The sequence below is a fragment of the Oryctolagus cuniculus genome, chromosome 20 (assembly GCF_051225735.1).
Source record: "Oryctolagus cuniculus isolate XC-2025 breed Fujian yellow rabbit chromosome 20, ASM5122573v1, whole genome shotgun sequence".
In the NCBI taxonomy this organism is placed as follows: domain Eukaryota; kingdom Metazoa; phylum Chordata; class Mammalia; order Lagomorpha; family Leporidae; genus Oryctolagus; species Oryctolagus cuniculus.
Window position 1 is genome coordinate 40,818,203 of NC_142886.1, and position 21,944 is coordinate 40,840,146.

Sequence of the window (21,944 nt, forward strand, 5' to 3'; positions counted from 1 at the left end):
ATAGCTGTGAAACCATCAGCTAACTCCAGAACATTCTCAACACCTCAAAAGAAACCCCGAGTCATTTTGCTATTATTCCCCATGGTGCCCTCCTCCCAGGCCCTGGCAACCACCATCTACTTGCTGTGTCTGTGGCTTTGCCTGTTGTGGACATTTCATATAAACGGAATACCGCAGTATGTGAGCTTGTGTGTGTGGCTTCTTTGACTCAGCATAATGTTTTCAGGTTCTGCTGTCATACAAGCATCAGAACTGCATTCCGTTTTTTTTAAAAAATGAAGTTAAACACACACAAAAATCAATCATTTAAAACTAATAATTCAGCGTCATGTAGCACATTCATAACAGCATATCAGCATGTGCATCTGGTTCCGGCGCGTGGTTCCTTTTTCTCGCTGACTATTCCGCTGTACGGAAGTCCCACATTTTACTCATTTGTCAGCAGGTGACAGAGTGGCTCCCTCTCTGGGGGTTTATGAGCACTGCTGTGGGGAACACGCGTGTTCTTGTATGGACACCGGCTTCAGTTCTCTCAGCTGTTTCCCCAGGAATGAAACTGGTGGATCATCTGGGAGCCCCGTGCTATGCTGCATTATTCTTAATCTTCTAAAAATCACATCTATTACTTAACACCAAAACTGCTGGGTGAACTTACAGGAAGTGAAAACACATGGGCGCCTACGTAGACCTGGGGTAAGATCCTCACTCCTCCATTCACCAGCTGCTCAACCCCTGGGGCCTCTGGTCCTTCACCGAGCAAACGAGCACAGGGCACTTGCTTCAACTGTTCTGGGGCCTGGCGCAGTGCTGACAAGTGGCAAACACTCAGTAACAGAAACCACCCTTGGGGGCAACGACAATCTTCCTCCAATTTTAAAGGGTTCTGAAAAACTGCAGAAAAGCATCGGAAAGAAGCGCAGAAGCAAACACACTGTGGCACAGACCCACACGGCAGCGACCCACGGCGTGGTACAGCTGTGGTCCTGGCTCTCGGCCCCTCCCTGGCAAGAGCAGAGTCAGCAAACCACAAGGTCCTACAGAGCAAGTGTAGCCCCTGGACACCCTCTCTAGCAAGGAGAGAGCAGCCTGATTCTCACTGAGCCCCCACTGTGTGCAGTGCTGGGGCTGGGCACAGGGAAGTGGAGGAGAAGGACAAGACACGACACTGCACACGCAGGCAGTGACCATGGACACCCCATCCCAGAGGGGCCAGGCCAGGTGCTCGGCCCACCCTCACCAGAAGCTCCAGTGATGAGCCCTGACACAAACAACCAACACGAATGTGGGGCAGTGGCAACAGAGGGCTCCTACTCCCCTTACACCGTCTAGATATAAACAGGCAGGCTGACCAGCAGCCCGAGAGGAGGGCCACGTGCAGCACAGCACACCTCCCACCACCGGCCGGCCACTAACTCCAGATCAGAGTCCGAGAAGCGGCCAGCAAGGCTTCCGGGCGGACCCCTGTGCCCCACGGCCCCCAGCGTCCCTCCCGCAGCCCCTGGCTCCTTCGTTGCCCCGCTCCGTGACTTCCTAGCACCGCTGGCTCCTCATCAAGCAAACGAGCACACAGCTCTACCCTCAGTTGAGTGCCCGGGGATGTTCTGGGCCTGGCACACAAGGCAGAAGCCAGGCCTTGGGCCGGGGCTCCCCTGGCGCGCCGCCCTCCCCTCCACGGGTGGACCTGTGATAAAGCCACTTTTCCACCGCACCGGAGGGGCCTCAAAGCTTCGAACACTGGAGAGCAGTTCTCGTCCCCGGCCTTCTCTGCTTCCCCTCTGCAGGTGAGAAAGTCGGGCACCTGCCCACACTCACAGAGGCCGCCCCGATCCGGTCAGCCGTTCCCTGTCTGCCCCGCAGCCCCACAACGACACCGCAAATACCCAGTCCCAAGGGCTGGGACCAGATTCTGTTGCATTCAACCCGCGGGAGAACTCCGCCCGGGCTCCCGCAGTCCTGCAGCAGGAAGAAAGAGGGCGCTCTTCTCTCCCGCACCTGGACACGGCCTCTCAGCGACCGCGCGGGCAGAGTCGGGGACAGCGGCAAGGGGCAAAGGCCCAGCCCCACCGGGACAGCCCGCCCGCCATTCCCGCTCAGCCCGCGCTTCTCCTGAACTCAAGGTCAGGCAGGACGGCTGCCAGGCGCACCTTCCTCCTCCCGCCTGCCTTGAGCTGTACCACACACCGGCCCCGCGAGGCCAGCTCCCGCCGACCGCGGCAGCCCCAGCCCTGAGGCGGGCGGGCAGCAGGGGGCAGGGCCCCGGGGTGCGGGGGGACAGCGGGCCGAGGACGCGAGGCGCGGCTCTGCGCGTGCGCGGCCGTGGCGCGCGCCGGGCGAAGACAGGGCTCCCGCGCCCCCTGGCGGCAGCCGCCGCGGTGCGGTGGCGCTGCGGGACGCCCGGGGCGGCGGCGAGCGGCGGGTTGGGGCCCCTGGACAGCGCGTGGGGCGCGTCGCCTCCGAGCCCTCGGTGGGCTTCGGCCTCCCAGCGCGCGCAGAGGACCGCAGTGCCCTGCTGTTAAAGCAGCCCGAGGGGCGTCTACGCTGTAAGAAAGCGTCTTTTCCATGGCCCGCAGCGTCCACACTGGCTCTAGAGCCACGCACCCAGGACGGCCTGGGCCTCCCTCGGGCCGGGGTCGGCGGCGCCTGCCCCGGAGGTCCCGCACAAGGGGCCAGCCAGCGCCAGAGGGGGAGACAAGCACTTGGCCGCACGGGGCGGGAGGGCCGAGGGCCGCGTCTGTCTCTCGGGTGGTTGTGAAGGCGAAGGAAGTTAAGGGCAGGTGCTTAGAACACTGTTTAAATGCTGTGGTTGTTATTTACTACCGTTGCTCCCAGATGCGGCACACGGTAGGCATTCCACAAAGCCCAGCCCTTCTGGCTGGCAGGCTGCCCTGTGGCCTGAGCGCAGCTGCCCACGGCTGCCCGCCGCTGCCGGCTCACCCCCACCTGCCAGGCAGTGCAGGGAGGCCCAGCCAGGACCCCCGTGGCTCCCAGCCCACTCGGGAGAGCCACGCCAGGAGCCACACTCTGCCACCCCGCCTCTCTCCACAGAACAGTCCGTGCTCTGCTCCCGCCCCCAGAGAGCTCAGAGCTTTCCAAATATAGAGGCTTTTTTCATTCCCAAAGCGGCAGGAACATTTGGGAGATGAAAATGAACACCCGACCTGGTTTGCAAATGATAGAAGCCGAGCAGTGGTGGCGGCAGAACAAGCCAGTTCCGGGAGTCAGGTGTCCTGCTTGTCCAAACTAGCACCTCTTCTAACCTGGCCAGCTCTGTGCAGGCCTAGACCCCAAGGAAGGACCCAAATCCTAAAAACCCAAACTGCAGCCGATAGCACAGGGCAGAGGAGAGACCTGCAGGAAGGAAGCCAGGGAGCCACCGGCTTTCAAGAAAGACGAGCTGCGGAGACAGACAGCCCGCAGCCCGGGGTGGTCCAAGCTGAAGGTGAGCGTGCGTCCAGGAGGAGTCAGAGGCAAGGTTATTTGTTGTGTGTCAGGCTCCAAATCTGACATCTAGAATGGAAAGCACTTCAGCAAACGTGGAAAGTGGTGTACTTTTGAATATACGTTCCGCATGCCACTCAGCAAGGGTTTGTCTTCAACAGTGCGCCTCTGACTGCGGGGTGAAATGTCTAAAGAATGGTCCACCGCAGACAGTCCTCTGTGGCAGGCAGTGTGCCTGGCGCCAAGGCAGGGAGGCGGCGAGCAGCTTAGATGTGACATGGCCTCAGTGCCCAGCCCGGACATGTACCCACATATCTGCTGATTCATTTTTTTCTTTTCAGGGAAGAGCGTGCATGCAGTCCCCCACTACCACAAATTATGCAGTCGAGTTTCCCACATGTGGGGAAATCGCAGGGGTCAGCACTCCCGCAGTGCAATGGAAGAGCCTAGCCCTGGGAAAAGCACCTGCCTGATCGTGGTGTCTGCCCTGCCAGGTAAGTATATTTGCTGATTTGATAATTACACAGTCTAGCTTAAGAGGCAAGTGGCGGGTGTGAGATAATCAGACGGGATGCCAGATTAGATGGTACTAACTATAAATAGGGGTGGAACCAGAGGAAAGTGAGACGTGTGGACCAACAGAGCTGCAGAGGTCTGCATACGACAGCAGGTGTCCCTGAGTGGGGAGCTAGCACAGGCAGCAGTGGTGAGCATGGGTGAGGCACAGCAGGACACGTGGCCAGCCAGCCCCAAGACTACATACGGTCTGGAATCCAGAGACATCATGGCTGGGTCTGGACTTGCCATGGTTGGTAGGAGAACTCAGGGAGAACCTGAGATGACTTTTTGGATCAACTCTTGATTAATCTGGTGTGGATTTTTCCATGGTACATTTAAACCTCAGACTGACTTGTCCTGACACTCAGGCCATAGTCTACTTGCTGCCCTGGCCACATTCAATGTCACCCTGAGACTATTAATCTACCACAAGTGTTCCATTGCTCGTGTGTCTTGGGCACCGCAAACTCCCGGTGAAGGCTCTGTATCATCTGGGTGCCTCCCCCTCCATTAGCCCTGAGCCTTGCTGGGCCCTGTTACTTGCTGGGGCTCACAGGGCTGCAGGCTCAGTTCCTGCCCTCTCGCTCTGTCTTCTGAAGACCTTCCTGGGCTGTAAGCACATCCTACGCCTATAGACAGGGATTCCCTGAATCCTGACCCCCAAAACCAACAGCCCAGAAACACTTAGGCAGAGCAGCCATCCAGAATTCCGGTGGGTCTCTGGACAGCACCCCCTGGTGGACACAGAGATTTCACCATATTCAACTCCAATCCAGTCTCTTCCCCAACTCTCCCAGGAAAATGGCCCCTCCTCCTGGTTTAACATCACTACCTGTCCACTGAGCTCAGCTGAAAATCTCAGTTGCCTTGATGCCTCCTTCAGCCACCTGTCCACACCAGCTGCCCAACACACACTGCCTGAATCTCTTCTAAATACTCTTGATGCTGACTCTGCTCCACCTGGGTTCACCCCTTTGTACCTAGAGTCTAGGTTTCTGCAGTATCTGACATCTGTCAGGCCCCAGCGAGGACAAAGGAAGCACTCTTAGTTCTCCCAGGTAAAAGGGACTGAATGTGTGGAGTTGTCTGTATAGGAGATGAAAGAGTTAAGAAGCCACATAGGATGGTTTTGCATCCCAGAGCCCAGCTACAGCAGGAAGCCACCAACATCCTGAGGGCTGGAAAGAACAGGGGGAGGAGGTGGAGTTTTGATACAGGATGCCGGGGCCAGTAAGATGGGAGCTACAACCAACAGGGCTGGAGGAACCAAAGAGACAGAACTGCTGCCGAAAGTGCTGCCTGAAGCAGATGGGGACATAACCGGGCTTGACGCTCCTCCTGCCCCCTAATTCCCTGCTAGTGCCTCCTGCTGGCCAAGCCCATCAAAATCGCCGGACTTGGGCACCTGGGAAACAGCCTGTAGAAGTTAGGCCCCCGACAGGCAGAACAACAGAGGAAGGGCCCAGAGCCAGCCCCCTGCCTCTCCATATATATAAACCAGTCTCCATCCCTATAATCTCTCATTCCTTCTAATCTGTTCTCCACTCTATGCCAGAAAGATCTTTCTTGCATATAAACTTAACTAAGTCATTCCTCCTGCTTAAAACCTGGCAGCAGCTAGAAGTTTCCTGGCAAGAAAAAAAAATAGGACTTATCCACCAGGGTGATTTTGTCAGTCACTTACAAATAAAGGAAGTGCTACTTCACTTGGCTATAAAAGTACTAGGTTTGCTCCATAACATGAGATAAACTACTGCTCAAAGTATTACCAAAAAACAGAATGGAGACTTCAAATTCATCAACCATGAAACTGGAAACTCGCTGAAGACAGCTACTTTCTGACCAGCGCTGATGGCCATGATGAAGGGCTCAGTGAGCCAGTGGAATATGCCATACAGAAGGATGTGGGGAGCAAGGGGAGGCTGTTTAAACCTACTACAACAATAGAGGAGCAAGATTCAGTGAGTAACCGAAAGACTCAGAATGAAAAGAAAAGCCCAGGTCAGAGGGCTTTGTTGGTGAACTTTATAAAACTCCTAAAGAATTAACACTAATCCTTCACAGCCCTTCCAGAAAGTAGAAGAGGGGGAACGTGTCACAATGTCACAACTCACCCAATGGTACCAGTAGCACATTGATACCAAAACTGAAGACTTCACCAAAAATCCGTCAGTATCCTTTACAAATACAGATGTTACAATCTTCAACAAAATATTAGCACACCAAACCCAGCTACATATAGAAATGATTACATACCACACCCAAATGAGATTCATCCCATAAATGCAGGGTTGATTTAGTATATGAAAATCAAGGTAAAGCACCATATTAAATGAAAAAGCACAAAAATTATATGAACATCTCCATAGAAAAAGAATTTAGCAATATGTAACATCTTTTAATGATAAAAACACTTATAAACTAGAAATAGAAGAAATTCTTCAAGTTGATAAAGATAGTCTATGAGAAAGTCACAGCTAACATCATATTTAATGGTGAAAACTGATTTACCCCTAAAATAAGACTGTACATTCTGGTTACTTCAATATTGTAATGGAAGTACCAGCCACTATAACTATGCAACAGAAAGAAACAAAGACATCTGGGTTGGAAAGGAAGAAACAAACTATTATTATTTGCAAATGCCACAATCTTATATATGAGATTCTCCATGAATTCCCAAAATATTATGAGAGCTAATTAGTGAGCTCAGCAAAGTTGCAGAATACAGTGGGGAAATAATAGTCTTTTCAACAAACACTGCTGGAATAAATGGAGATCCAGATGTGAAAGAATGAAGTTGAACCCCAGCCTCACAAAAATCAACTCAAGGGGTTGGGGCTGTGGTGTAGCAGGTAAAGCCACCACCTGCAGTGCCAGTCTGAGTCCAGGCAGCTCCTCTTCCAATCTAGCTCCCTGCTAATTCACCTGGGAAAGTGGTGGAAGATGGCCCAAGCACTTGGCCCCTGCACCCAAATGGGATACCCGGAAGAAGCTCCTGGTGTCGGATCTGCCCAGCTTTGGCCATTATGGCCATTTGAGGAGTGAACCAGCAGATGGAAGATATCTCTCTCTCTCTCTCCCTCTCTCTCTCTGCCTCTCTGTAACTCTGCCTTTCAAATAAATAAATAAATATTTTTTTAAAAAATCAACTCAAAATGTGTCAGTGACATAAATTTAAAAGTTAAAACTATAAAATTCTCAGCCCTGGGAGTCAATCTCCATAATACTGATTAGGCAGTGGTTTCTTAGACATAAAACCACAAACACAAAAATAACAAAAGGAAGAAAATACATAAATTGGACTCAATCAAGATTAAGAAGTTTTATATTCAAAGGACATCATTAATAAGATGAAAAGACAACCTATAGAATGGGAGAAAATATTTACAAACCAAATATCTGTATAATAACTTGCATTTAGAATATATAAAGAACTATTACAGGGGCCAGCACTGTGGCATAGTGGGTCAAGCCTCCGCCTGCAGTGCCAGCATCCCATATGGGCACCAGTTCAAGACTGGACTGCTTCACTTCCAATCCAGCGCTCTGCAAATGGCCTGGGAAAGCAGTGGAGGACGGCCCAAGTCCTTGGGCCCCTTGCACCTGCACAGGAGACCCAGAAGAAGCTCCTGGCTTCAGACTGGCGCAGCTCTAGCTGTTGCAGCCATTTGGGGAGTGAACCACAGATAGAAGATCTCTTTCTCTCTGCCTCTGCCTCTCTGTAACTCTGCTTTTTAAATAAATAAATAAATAATTACAATTCAATAATACAAAGGATCCCATTTTAAAAATTGCCAAATAATTTGAATAGGTATTTCAGCACGGAAGATAAGCAAATGGCCAATAAGCACAAGAAACACTGCTCAGTATCATTAGGGAAAGGCAAATACAAGTCGCAGGCTGCACTTCACACACTGTGGAATGGCGCTCATCCAAGGAAAGACAGTACCAGGTGTTGACAGGATGTGGAGAGACGGGAAGCCTCCAGGGGTTGAGGACTTGAGGCTGCTCCGTGATGGGTTGTGAACAGGAGTACTGCCATCTTACAGCCACACTGCCGTCTTAGGATGGTTGAGTCAGCAGTTAACACAACCCCACCCAAAACCCCCAGAGCCCAGGCAAGTCAGCTTAACCCTGCCTGTCGCCCGCTCACCCAGCAGTTAAGAGGAAGGAGTAACTCTGACTATATGAAAACCTAGTCTGTACAAGAACGGCACTGTCTATTCCTGCCAGTAGTGAGTCCCTCTCGGGTTTGTCTCTGTTCAGGCTGGTGAGTTTGTGATCTGCCTTTTGTCTTATTTTCAAGTTCCTAACTTCTGACAACTCCGGAAAATGCTTTCCAGTTCCTCACGAGTTACCACATGAGTTAGCAGTTCCACTCCCATGTATATATTCAAGAGAAACAAAGGCATACATCTACTCCAAATCTTGTACAATAATGCTCATAGTAGCCTAGCAGTGAAAACAGCCCACTGTCCATCAACTGATGAAAGGATTAACAAAATGTCTCACATGTGCTATATTCATACCTGGAATATTAATCAGCCATAAAAAGGAATCAATCATGGCTTTAACGTTTAAAAACCTTGAACACATGCTGAGTGAAAGAAGCCAAAGTCAGGCCGGCGCCGTGGCTCACGTGGCTAATCCTCCACCCGCGGTGCCGGCACCCCGGGTTCTAGTCCCGGTCAGGGCGCCAGGTACCAGTCCCGGTTGCTCCTCTTCCAGTCCAGCTCTCTGCTGTGGCCTGAGAGGGCAGTGGAGGATGGCCCAAGCGCTTGGGTCCTGTACCCACATGGGAGACCGGGAGGAAGCACCTGGCTCCTGGCTTCGGATCGGCGCAGCGCCGGCCATAGCGGCCATTAGGGGAGTGAACCAACGGAAGGAAGACCTTTCTCTCTGTCTCTCTCTCTCACTGTCTATAACTTTACCTGTCAAATAAAAAATAGATAAATAAAAATAAATAAATTTAAAAAAGAAGCCGAAGTCAAATATTGCATGACTCCATTTATATAAAAATGTTCAGAACGGGGAAATCTGTAAAGACACTACAGATTAGTGTGGACTAGGGCTTTGGTTAAGCACTGGGTTTGGGAAATGCGAAATGACTGCAATGAGTACAGGTGTCTTTGGGGTGATGATTTCCTAAAACTGTGGTGATAGTTACACAACTCTGAATACATTTTAAAAGGTCAGATTTCATGCTACAGGGTGTGATCTATGCGTCAATAAATGTGTTAATGTTTTAAAAAGCTATAAACAGGATTCTGGGAAGGTATTGTGGGAAGCACCAGGAATCTGTTTCCCCACAGAGGAAGCAGTTGCACTGGCATTATCTGTCTGGTGTGACTATGTTGGTGCTCTACCGTCTATCGAAGGCGTGCAGCTTCCCAGGAAAACTGGACGGTAAATCGCAGTCGTTCTCAGCTCTTAGCAAATTGCTGTGCACATGTTCCTGGAACAGCCAACGTGCAGCATGTGGGAGCCAGGGTGGGCAAAGAATACCCTGCCCTATAAATACCGGGAGTCTGTGTTCTGATCTCCAATTGCTGCTTCTGGTCACAGAGGTGGAGACAGAGAGACAGGAGCCCTGAGAGTTGAACCAGCCCTTCACTGTTGCAAGCCCCTCTCCCTCAAGCTGAAGTGACTTCCCAAGGATTTAAAGGGCCAATGCCTCCCCTACCCCCATCCCAGCTCACCTCTCTCTCTCTCTCTCTCTCTCTCTGTTCACTCACTCTCTGTATTTTGGAACCATTCATTAGAGACTAGGATGTTCCAACTATATATGGCAGGGGCGGTGGGGAGGATAGGCAGGCAGTCTGAAAAAACCTGAGAAGATCTCTACCTCTCAGGCTGATCCTTGGTACACAACCAACAATAAAAAAAAAAAAGCATTAACAACAACAACCCAAACAGTATATCATGAGAAGAGGAAAAGTCTAATTCCTACAGTTATCACGTTATTAGTTTCAAATGTCCAGTTTTCAACAACAACAAATCACCAAGCATACAAAGAAAGCGGAAAGTATGGACCACTGAAAGGAAAGCAGAAACTGTCCTTGAAAAAGATTTGATGGCAGATCCACTAGACAAAGACTTTAAAACAACTGTGCTTAAAGATGCTCAGTGAGGGGCCAGCACCATGGCTTACTAGGTTAATCCTCCACCTGCGGTACTGGCATCCCATGTGGGCACTGGGTTCTAGTCCCAGTTGCTCCTCTTCTAGTCTAGCTCTCTACTGTGGCCCAGGAGTGCAGTGGAGGATGGCCTAGTGCTTGGGCGCCTGTACCCGCATGGGAGACCAGGAAGAAGCACCTGGCTCCTGGCTTCAGATTCATGCAGCACCTGCTGTAGCAGCCATTTGGGGGGTGAACCAACGGAGGGAAGACCTTTCTCTCTGTCTCTCTCTCACTGTCTAACTCTATCTGTCAAATAAATAAAAATTAAAAAAAAAAAAGATTCTCTGTGAACCAAAGGAAGACGTGAAGGCCAAGAAAATACAGACCGGTCAAAATGGAAAATCAGTAAACGGATGGGAAGACTAAAGAGAAATCCTGGAGCTGGAAAATACAGTAACTGAAATGAAAATCTCACAAGGGGGTGTCCGAGGTTAAGTCAGGCAGGGAAGAGAAAGACTCAGTGAACTCAGAGAGAATAATGGAAATGTTTGTGGGGAGCAACTGGGAGCAACTCGGACTAGACTGAGTTACTGGAATTAAGACTTGTTCTATGCATCTGCTCTCCCACAATATGGCGCTGGGAGAGGAGAAAACAGCTTCTACGCAGCTGCCTCTTGCCAACTTGAGTGATGACCTCCAGGAGCTGATCCTGCTCCTGATTGGAGGAGAGCAGCGTGCTCGGCGTGTGGGCAGCCGAGTTGGGATTGGCGGAAGAGGACTATAAAGGAGGAGAGAGACAATATGCACCAGGAACATCTATCTGAAGGAACACCTGTGCAGCCCCCGAGAGAGCCGGCCGGCGGTGTGCTGCTCCCCCGCGGAAGTGGGGAAAGTGGCTAGGGGGAACCGCCCTTCCACGGAGGTGGAAGGGACGGTAGCCAACCCGGGAAGAACCAGCAGCAAACCCGGGGAGGGCCGAGCAGACAAAAGAACAGCGCAGGGTCCTGTGTCGTTCCTCCACGAAGAGGGGGAGCGACAATGTTTAAGTCTGAACATTGTGGTTTGGATGTGTCCCCCCAAAATGTCAAGGAGGCTTGATCCCCATGCAACGGTGTTGGAAAGTGGGGCCTGAGGAGAGGTGATTAGGCCATCAAGGCATAGTGAGTGATGAACACCATCAGTGTGTGAGTGGGTTAGTTACTGCAGGAATGGGTCCATTACACAAAGGGGAGTCAGTGCTCTTTTCTCTCTTGCCTTTCTCATATATATATATATATACACACACACACACACATATATGAAGGAAAAACAGAATAGAGGACAGTTCCTTAATCATAGTTGGAGACCTCAGTACCCCTCTCTCAATAATGGATAGAACAACTGTAATGAAGATGAGTGAGGAAACAGAAGATTAAACAACACAATAAACCCACTATATCTAACAGACACATCACAGCCACTCTACCCAACAATAGCACACATGTTCTTCTCAGGGGCACATGGGACACTGTGCAGGATGGGTCATATGTTAGGCCACAGATTCAGCAAAAATGTGGCACACACATACACTGGAATATTATTCAGCCTGAAAAGGAAGGAAATCCTGACACATGCCGATAGCATGGATGAAGCTTGAGGACATTATGTTACATGAAATCAGCCAGACACACAAAGACAAATATCATCTGACTCAATTTATATGAGGTCAAATATAGTGGCCAGACACAGAGACACAGAAAGTAGAATGGTTGTGGGGGATGGGTGGAGAAGGGTAGAGAAGGTATTGGGGAGTCTTTGACAGGCAAAAATTTCAGTTTTAAAAGATGGAAGAGTTCTAGATATGGATGGTAGCAATCACTGTACAAACTTGTGAAATATTTAATATTACTGAGTTGTATACTTAAAAATGGTCAAGATGGTAAGTTTTTTTAAAAGATGTGTTTATTTATTTACTTGAAAGGCAGAGTTACAGAGACAGAGAGGGGGAGACAGAGAGAGATCTCTATCTGCTGATTTACTCCCCCAGATGGCTGCAACAGTTGGGTTAGGTCTGGGCCAGGCTGTGGGGAGCAACTGAGACTAGACTAAGTTACTGGAATTAAGACTTATTCTATGCATCTGCTCTCCCACAATATGGTGCTGGGGAGGAGTAAAACTTCTACGCAGCTGCCTCTCGCCAATTTGACTGATGAGCTGCAGGAGCTGATCCTGCTCCTGATTGGAGGAGAGCAGCGTGCTCGGCATGTGGGCAGCAGAGTTGGGATTGGTGGAAGAGGACTATAAAGGAGGAGAGAGACAACATGCACCGGGGAACATCTGAGGGAACACCTGTGCAGCCCCCGAGAGAGCCGGCCGGCGGTGTGCCGCTTCTCCGCGGAAGTGGGGAAAGTGGCAGGGGGAGCCGCCCCTCCACGGAGGTGGAAGGGACGGTAGCCAACCCGGGAAGAACCAGCAGCAAACCCGGGAAGGGCCGAGCATACAAAAGAACAGCGCAGGGTCCTGTGTCGTTCCTCTGCGAAGAGGGGGAGCGACACCAGGCCAAAGCCGAGAGCCTAGAACTCCACCTGGGTCTCCCATGTGGGTGCAGTGGCCCAAGAACTTAGGCCATCCTCCACTGCTTTCCCAGGCACAGTAGCAGGAAGCTGGATCAGAAGTTGAGCAGCCAAGACTTGAACCAGTGCTCATATGGGAATCTAGTGTCACAGGCGGTATCTTAACCCGCTGAGCAACACTAGACCCCCAAGGTTGGGGGGTGTTATATGTGTATTTTACCACAATTTAAAAAAATTGGGAGAACAAAAAAGCTACAGAGCACATTAATTATATGAGAACAAACAGGGTGCCAGTGCTGTAGTGCAACAGATTAAGCCATGGCCTACAGCACTGGCATCCCTTATGGGCAGAGGTTCAAGTTTCAGCTGCTCCAGATCCAATCCAGCTCCCTGCTAATGTGATTTGGAAAGCAGTAGAAGATGGTCCAAGTGCTTGGGCCCCTGCACCCACTTGGGAGACTAGAAGGAAGCTCCTGGCTCCTGGCTTCAGATCAGCCCAGCTCTGGCCATCTGGAGAGTGAACCAGCAGATGGAAGACCTCTCTCTCCACCTGCCTCCTAAATAAATAAATCTTTTTAAAAAATAATAAGAAGAAGATATAGCCACAAGGCACACCATTGCACAGCTATTAAAAAAAAAAACACAGAAAGTGGCCGGCCCTGTGGCATAACAGGTAAAGCCGCCATCTGTAGTGCTGGCATCCCATATGGGCACTGGTTCAAGTCCTGGTTGCTCTATTTCCAATCCAGTTTTCTACTGTGGCCTGGGAAAGCAGTGAAAGATGGGCCAAGACCTTGGGCCCCTGCACGCAAGTGAGAGACCCAGAGGAAGCTCCAGGTTCCTGGCTTCAGATCGGCGCAGCTTCAGCCATTACGGCCATCTGGGGGTGAACCAGTGGATGGATGATATCTCTCTATCTCTCCGTCTCTCTCTCTCTCTCTCTCTCTCTCTGTAACTATCTTTCAAATGAATAAATAAATCTTTTAAAAATATTTTAAATAGATATAAATAGGATTTAATTATACATTATGTATGTGTTTCTTTTATTTGCCAAGTAGTCTACACTCAACACACAACTGGTGATTAAAGGTCCATACGCAGTCCAAGGGGTCCCCTCAGAAGGGAGGCGCTGGCCACTGCACTGCAGGGGTGCAGCACACAGCCACAGCCATGCCCCAGGGCCGTCTGGAAAGAGTTCTCTTTTGCCCCAGAAACTCCACCTCTGGAAAGCTCTCTTTAGGTCCGAGGGTGGTCCTCACAGCCTGGGGGTTAACAGGGAAAAGCTGAAAGCAACCTCTATGTCCAAACAGAGACTATACCTCATCCACACAGTCATGTTACACAGCAGCTAAAATGATGCAGAGATACATCGGCTGTCCTGCAAGTGTTCATGATCATAGGGAAGAGGAAAAAGCAGGTCACAAAGCTACATGGGACAAAACCCCATTTTTACTAAAAAAAAAAAAAATCTCAAGTACGTGAGTGGAAGATGCAGAAGCTAACTCACTGGGCAGACAGAGCAATGCATTTTGTTGTTGTTCTTCAGACATGTCTTTTGTGTGTATTAAGAAAAATGAAATAAAATTGTAAGAGAAGGGACAAGCAGTCCATCCAGGGACAGCTAGAGGTACCGCTGGGCACAGGGCCTTCGGGGACCCGAGTTGGAGAGGGTATGATTTTCACAGCAACCTGCTGCTGCCAACTCAGGTACAGGTGGGTCAGACTCACAAGTCTCCTCTGACCTCACATTTATGCATGTCAGACTCTTCCCCTTTGGTCTCATCGGTCTGCTCAGTATTCTTGTAACAGTATCATGGGCCCCACCATGAAGACAAGAAAGTGAGCCTTAAACGATGAATATGACCAGCACCCGGGGTTGGCAGGCTCTCCGATACAAGCCTCAGCAACAACACCCCGCCACAAATAAGGGGGTTTGCTCCCACTGAGGCAGCTCGATCGTGGGGACAGCATGGCTCCTGGAGTCCCCAGGGCTTGCTGTGAACCCCACCCCCCGACATACAGCTTCTCAACTCCTCTGCAGGGAATGGAAATCCCGAGGTGGGGGACTGCTCTCAGGGAGAGCACACTCAACCAAGTAAGTCACCCAGGCTACACCTGACTTGCAGGTAGGTCTCCACGAACGCTGATCCACAGGAACCCTCACCTCACCGAGCAGCCCAACCCTGGGGCACCGGGGCAGGCTAGGGATCCTTCCAGAGGTGGACTCACACTGGATGTGGGGCAGCTTCCACCACCCGGCTCTCCCTATCCTTGAGGTCAGGACACAGGAGCCTTGCTTCCTGCGAGGAGCCCTCCAAACACATGGCCGGCTCCTCCTTCCTGGCGACCTCTCCCCTAGCCCCAATCCTGCAGCATTCACCTGCCCGACACAGTCAGGTCCCCTGGCCATCTCCAGGCGCAGAGACTCAGAGCAGTCCCCTGGCTGTCCCAAGTGCCCTTTGTTCCTCCTATAGGGCAGTGGCTGCCCTGTAGGAGTCCGGGGCTGAAGGGCACAGCCTGTTTGAGCAGAGGCCTCCTCTCTGAGGAGCCACGGTTGCGGGCATCTGTCAGAGGGATTTGCCCTCCTTGGGGTTCCCCTAGTGGGGCCAGCCCTCTCCTCCACAGCCCTGCTGGGCCAAGCCAGTGCCGGCCGTGAGCCAGACGGGGCCTCCGTGACACAAGGACAATCTGGCTGAGATTCTGGAGCATCACACCTCAGAGAACCAGGGTCTAGAGCCCGGAGGGAAGGTGGCCCAAGAAACAGAACCACATATTGAGTCCTGGACCCAGGGCCGCAGGAGTCGGTGTGGTTGGGTTTTCACCCCCACCTTGAAAAAGAGCTTTGACTTGGGTTGGGTCCCCTCTCCGCACATGGTTCCCCTCTGCGTGTGCCCAAGCCAGCAGCTGTGGCCCTCCCTGGAGGGCCCTGGAGGATGGAGTCTGAGTTGCAGACTGGATTGGCACCATCTACCTCTCCCCTTTACTCCATCTGCCAAGCAGCTGGCTGGGCTGGGCAGAGGGCTTGGCAGGGCCTGACCACCTTCCCGACCTGTCACCGGCCGCCATCACATCTCTCTTGCAGCACCCTCTCCCACCACAACCAAACACAGCCTCAGGTCCTCTCAGTACTAGCCCTGGGGCTGCTGCCTGTATTCAATATTTCAAGACGGGGGCCGGTGCTGTGGCATAGTGGGCAAAGCTGCCACCTGCCCCATATGGGCACCAGTTTGGGTCCAGGCTGCTCCTCTTCCAGTCCAGCTCTCTGCTGTGGCCTGAGAGGGCAGTGGAGGATGGCCCAAGTGCTTGGGCCCCTGCACCCTGGAGGAAGCTCCTGATTCCTAGCTTTGAATCGGCGCAGCTCCGGCTGCTGCAGCCAACTGGGAAGTGAACCAGCAAATGGAAGACTTCTCTCTCTCTCTCTGCCTCTGCCTCTCTGTAACTCTGCCTTTCAAATAAAATAAATAACTCTTTTTTTTTTTTTAATTTCAAGACAGAAAAAGGAGCTTTGAAGCAGCAAAGGAAAGCATGTTCAGGACACTCATCCCCAGGTCAGGCAGTCGGGGGCCCACCTCCCCCGATGCAGCTGGAATCAGCCCGCAGGAGCAGAAGCAGACCCACCCTCGTTCTGCTGTCTTCTGCAGCCTTTGCTGCGCTCCCAGGATGGCACAGCGTTTTGGGAGCACCACAATCCTCAAGTCAAAGCCACTGCTCTCTGCAGAATTCCAAGTCATCTTGTTCCAAATTTTTTTTTAGACAACCCCTGTGCCCAGGACTGAGCAAGTGTGGTGGAAAAACACAGGAAATCAATCCTCAGGGGTTGCTTCTGGTCAATTTATCCACAGGGCCCAGAGAAGGCAGTGAGCAGGTCCCAGGCACCTTAACCCAAAACATCTCACTGGAGAACAGTCTCTGACCATGAGCCTGAAGGTGGATAGCACTAAGCTGAGGTCTACGGGCTCCTGAGATCCAAACTTTCTGTAAATATTGAGAGAGCACAGCAGCTTTGGGGACCACTCTCAGGGTTTGGGGCTGCCTGCTGCAGAGGCAGGGACTCCATCCTTGGGTGGTCCAGAGAGAGTGCCTGAGCCACCTTCAGGCAATGAGAGAAGCCCCAGGGGAGGTCATTAAGTGATCCGTGCGCACTTCCGGCTGCTGTTCCCACCACACCCAGCACACTGCAGAGGCATGGCCTTGCAGGTTGAGCCCCAGGCTCCCAGATCCAGAAATGGCTTCTCCTCCCCTGAGGGCCCCTCTTGCAAACTTCTGGATGCAGACAGACCTGCGTCTGACGGTTGTGTGAGTTGTTCTGGCCTCTTAAAGGAACACAGCAGGAACCAACTGGTCCCTCCCAATGTGAGCAGGCTTTTGTGACAAAATCATTAACATGGCCCAACTCCAGATTTCTAAGCTCCCTGGACAGCCCTGGGCAAGACTGGTGAAGTGCACGACACAGGAGTCAGCCCCACCCTCAAGCAGTCCCATCAGGGTCACCTCCAGCTGCCCCCACCCCTGAGTCATCCTTCAGCACCACCACCAACTCTCCCTTCCCTAGGCAGCTCTCTAGGCCCCAGGGCTGTCCTTGATCCTCCCTAAAGATTGCCCTCTAAACTTACTGATCCAGGTCTCACAGCTCAACAGCCAAACCAGCTGCCAGACAGCAAGACCATGGACAAGTTCGTGGAAGAAAGGCAGCCTCGCCCCTCTCGCCACAACCGGCTGCTCCTGGGGCATCTGGAGAATCTATCCATCTGGTGCCACACCCCAGGGGCAAATATTCTGCCCAAGATCCTTTAGCTAATAAGTGACAAAGTCAGTGACCAGACATGGGCAATAGGGCTCTAAGGCCCCCTGCCCTTGGTCACTGCATGAAGGGAGATGCCAGGCCCAGGGACAAAAGAGGAGCAGAGAAGGGGGCCCTGCAGAGCTCCCCACGTGGTACTACCTTCAAACCTGGCACAGAGCTCCTGAGCTTGGCAGAAGGTTTTCTACCAAGAAACCTCCCTTAGTCCCAGCCCTGTCCCTGGCTTGATGCGGGATGCAGGCAGGTCCCGTCCCCTCCCTGGCAGTCTCCCTAGTGGGAAAGACAACGCTGGTGTGCACGACGGTGGGGAGGACCCCGTCTGCTCGGGCAGCTCTCTGCTGTGCCCCCAGGCAGCCGGAGAGGAAGCTGAGCAGCACCTGCTGCTTCCAGCGCCGTGATTTCCTCCTGGCGGGAACCAAGCCCCGTCCAGTCCCATGGTCCTCGGTGCCCCATTCTTTTTCCTGAGTGCAAGCGACCTCTCTCCTAGGCCCCAAAAAACAAGTGTAGCACGAGGCTTGCCTGCCCCGACCTCTTCCTCCTTGTCCCCTGGTGTCCGGTGGCCACACTCCCAGGAGTCATTCTTACCGACAGACTGGCTGTCAGCAGGGCCTGGGTGTGTGGCTTCCGCTCACCCCTGACGTCTCTCTCTTCCCCTTTCCATGAGCTGCAGCACGCCAGCAGTCGGGCTCCGGCCTGCAGATGTGGACTGCACCCTAAGGGCCAGGAGGGACAAGGGCCTCAGGGGGCTGAGCTGCCCTGCCCGCCTAGACCCGCTCGCTGTCAAGACCTCCTCACGTTGGCTGAGGTGTCTACAGTCCCTTTACCGTGGCGAGGCACAGCCCAGGGCAGCTGAGAAAGGCTGTCTGGAGGGAGTCTGGCCTCTTCCAGCCCCCACTGTCCTCGCTAGAGAAGGACGCCTGCTGCAGTAGTCCAGGGCCCAATGTGGAGGCGGCCACCTGCCCGCTGTCCCTAGCCTCCCTCCCCCTCGTGAGAACATCAGTGTGCCTGAGATCTCCCCAGTGTGTAGCAGAGCAGGGGCCTCCGCTCGCTCCAGCACCCAGCACCATTGCGAGCTGCAGAGCTGCCACACTGCTTCCGTCCCCATCCTCTGTCATCTGCTCAGGTTGAAGAGACCGGGGAGAGCGGGGAGGCCGGCACAGGAGCCCCCCGGGGGGGCAATGAACGGCAACGTGCAGGCTTTGGGAAGGGGCCCATGGCAGATTGTTAGGGCATGAGGTCAGCAGGCTCCTACAGGTGCTCTCAGAACCAGCAGGAAGGCTGAGTCAGTGTGTTACCTACAGGCAAAGAAAACATGTGAGCATGACGTGCTCGGAGCAAAGGCACCAGAACAGCCTGACCTAGGCGGGGCAGTGGGCGTTCAGGCAGAAACGCAAGCAGGGGACCTCCACAAACTGCGTTCAGTAATCTCGAACAGCAGCTAGGTGCAAGGCACCGGGCTGTGTCCCCGGGATGGCAAGTGGTCGGGGCAGAGCTGCCTCTTTGTGGGAGCTCAGACTGGCAGGGGCACCTGATGCCGTTACCACTAATCTAGCCTATTCCCCACGCAATCCTGAGGCTCTGTGCCCTGGCAGCCCCGAATATGATGGGTGCGTCTCAGAGGGCTTCAGAGCAGACAAGACAAGTGAGTTTGAAGGTCAGAATTCGCAGGATGAAACCCAGGCAAGGGCGAGAGCTAAGGCAAAGGAACCGGGGGCGGTGCTGAGAAGGTGCAGATGCAAACCTCGGGACCCCCGTGCTGTCGCTGAGGAACTGTTCCCTGGCCCAGGTGTGCCCCAGCCCATGTGCCAACAGAGCAAGGTGTTAGGAGCACAGCTTTGGAGTTAAACAGTACTCACCCTGAGTCCCCTCCGTCACTCAGGGTGACAGCACGGGCTCAGAACCGTCTCGAGGGCCCAGCCCTAGCTGGACCACATCCCAGCTGTAGGAACCTGGGCAAGCCCATCTAACCTCCCTGGGCCCGTTTTCTTTGTTAGTAAAATAGAAAAACCAGGGCTTGCCCCATAGGATGACTGTGAAGACTGAGTGGGGTCCTCAAAGGGTGTGGGGGCACGATGCACACAGGAATCTCGCAGTCTACCTGGGCCACTGTTACCCTGGCAACCTCACCCAGGCTCATTTCTCCTGTCTGTAAATGAGGGGTTTAGAGGAGTTGAGAGACAGGAAAGCCCCTGGCACGGTGCTGGCCCTTCGGGGGTTTTGAGTAACCGATTCCCAGCGAGCCCAGGCCAACGTGCCCTGGCTGGGCCAAGAGCTCCAGGCTGTGGCTGGAAAAGCAGATGTGGAGTCCAGTGCAGTCGTAGGGTCTGGTCACCGTGGAAGACGAATTCCTACAGCAGTGTGCAGGTGGCACAGAGGAAGGACATGGGCTGGGGACAGCTGCCACTCAGCTCTGACCTGATCTTGCCCTGGGAAATGAGGAGATAGTTCCTTTCTTCTTCCCAAAGAAGGCAGAGAGTCAAGTGTTAACTGATGGCCCCAATTTTGAAATGTCAGTGACGCTCTCAAAGGCGCTGAACGTGCTGAGCCAAGCCCATCTCAGGCAGCCTGCGGGCCAGCAGTGCACAGCTTTGATTCAGGGGCACCCTGTCCACCCACACCCAATGCATTCTTGTTGGCAATCTCCCCTTGAAACTTCTACTTTTTTTTTTTTTAGAAAGATTTTATTTATTTTAAAGACAGAATTAGAGACACAGAGGGAGAGACAGAGAAAGAGAGAAAAATCTTCCATCCACTGGTTCACTCTCCAAATGGCTGCAATGGCCAGGGCTAGACCAGGCTGAAGCCAGGAGCTTCATCTGGGTCTCCCACAGGGGTGCAGGACCCCAAGGACTTGAGACATCTTCCATTGCTTTCCCAGGACAGTAGCAGGGAGCTGGATCAGAAGTAGAGCAGCCGGCACTTGAACTGGCGCCCATATGGGATGCTGGTATTGCAGGTGGAGGATTGACCCACTGCACTACAAGGTCCGTCCCCATCCCCTTGAAAATTCTTAAGACCTCAGTAAACAAAGATACACCAAGCATCTGCCTACAGAGAGCTAGGACCGAAAGCCTCCTAACTGCCTCACAGAGAACTGGCCTGTCTTTGGACATCTCTGTGAATGTCACTTCCAGTCCCCCTGATGCCCTAACGTCTCTGTCACACTCCCTCTGTGCCAGGCACTGTTGTATGCATTTTACAGCTACTATCTCAGGAAAACCCAACGGAAGCGTGACAGATGCAGAAACTGAGGCACAAAGAGTTCACAGGCACAATGCCACACAGCCAGTGCATGGCAGAAACGGACTTGAGCGAGGTTCATCTAGGGTGCTTATAACCATCACGCCACTGCCTCTCACCTGGCCAACCTGGCTCTCAGGATCCTGGGTCTCCTGGAACCACCAGCCACTTCCTCTGGGCAGAAACTAGCCAGAGCCAGGTCTCCCACGAGTGAGCCAGCGTCCCAAGAGCCAAGTGCCACGGCGTCACAGCTAGGAGCCCACGGCTAACCACCCAGGGCCAGGCATGAGAGTCACCTGCAGACAGTCAGCCTCCATTCTGTTGCTGAGCCAAAATGAAGACCCCAGAGCCAACTCCTTCCCCCAACAAACCAAGTCTGGCTACACGCCACCAGGCATCAGCTCAACCAAGTGACTGGAAATGTATTTATTTATTTGAAAGGCAGAGAGAGAAGGATAGAGAGACAGTTCTTCCATCCATTTCCCTCCCAAATGCCTGCAATAGCTGAGGCTAGGCCAGACAGAAGCCAGGAGACAAGAACCCCATCCAGGTCTCCAACACGGGTGGCAGGAACCAAGTGCGCGGGCCATCACGCAGTGCCTCCAGAAGCTGGATTAGGAGCACAGTGTAGCCAGGACTCGGGGTGGCACTCAGATATGGAATGTGGGCATGTCAAGTGGCAGCCTAACCCACTGCACCACAACACCTGCCCCCAGATGAGGATTTGTCCTCATTCCAAAATATCATTCCTGGCCCCAAATCAGTCAATCGATCAATCAGTCTCTCTCTCTCTCTCTCTCTCTCTCTCTCTCTCTCTCTCACACACACACACACACACACACCTCCCAGAAGCCTCAGTCACATGGATAGCTGAGTGAGAACCAGAGAGAGACAGGGCAGCTGTGGCACAGGCCCCAGGACACCCCACAGGCAGGCACTCTCAGGACCCCAGAAACGGCCTCAAAAAACCAAGAGTAGCCAGTCAAGGGCCACAGCACGCTTTCACAGCCCACAAGGACATGTAGAGGATTAATCAGATGAACCTGGCTGATCCTGAGGACCACCCCTCCCCCACCCCAAGGAAAGGATGAGCACATCATCCCTGTCACATCCCTGGTTTTTCAAGACTGCACGGGACCATGGAGCCTGACAGGCTGGGCCATTGGCCGCCCACGACTCAGCCACAAAATGTGGACAGCACAGGGGTGGCCAGCTCACTGCTGTTGCACAGGC

General features: G+C 52.8%; 1 protein-coding gene, 1 long non-coding RNA gene and 1 other non-coding gene across 21 annotated transcripts in view; 1 reads left to right on the forward strand and 2 right to left on the reverse strand.

Moving 5' to 3' along the window:
* TTC7B (tetratricopeptide repeat domain 7B) overlaps positions 1-21,944 on the reverse strand; it is a 245,535-nt gene that overhangs the window by 198,023 nt on the left and 25,568 nt on the right. The gene's annotated exons all lie outside the window — the stretch shown is intronic.
* On the forward strand, positions 1,789-13,694 carry LOC108178639 (uncharacterized). Of its 4 annotated transcripts, none has more exons than XR_016226470.1 (3): positions 1,789-2,117; positions 3,780-3,932; positions 13,420-13,694. It is a non-coding gene; the product is annotated as an uncharacterized LOC108178639 (long non-coding RNA). The 4 variants fall into 4 exon arrangements; XR_016226468.1 differs by lacking the exon at positions 13,420-13,694 and adding an exon at positions 6,909-7,148 and having other exon boundaries at positions 1,791-2,117; XR_016226467.1 differs by lacking the exon at positions 1,789-2,117 and adding an exon at positions 2,695-3,439.
* LOC127484670 (U1 spliceosomal RNA) lies at positions 3,777-3,940 on the reverse strand. Its single transcript, XR_007911839.3, has one exon. It is a non-coding gene; the product is annotated as a U1 spliceosomal RNA (small nuclear RNA).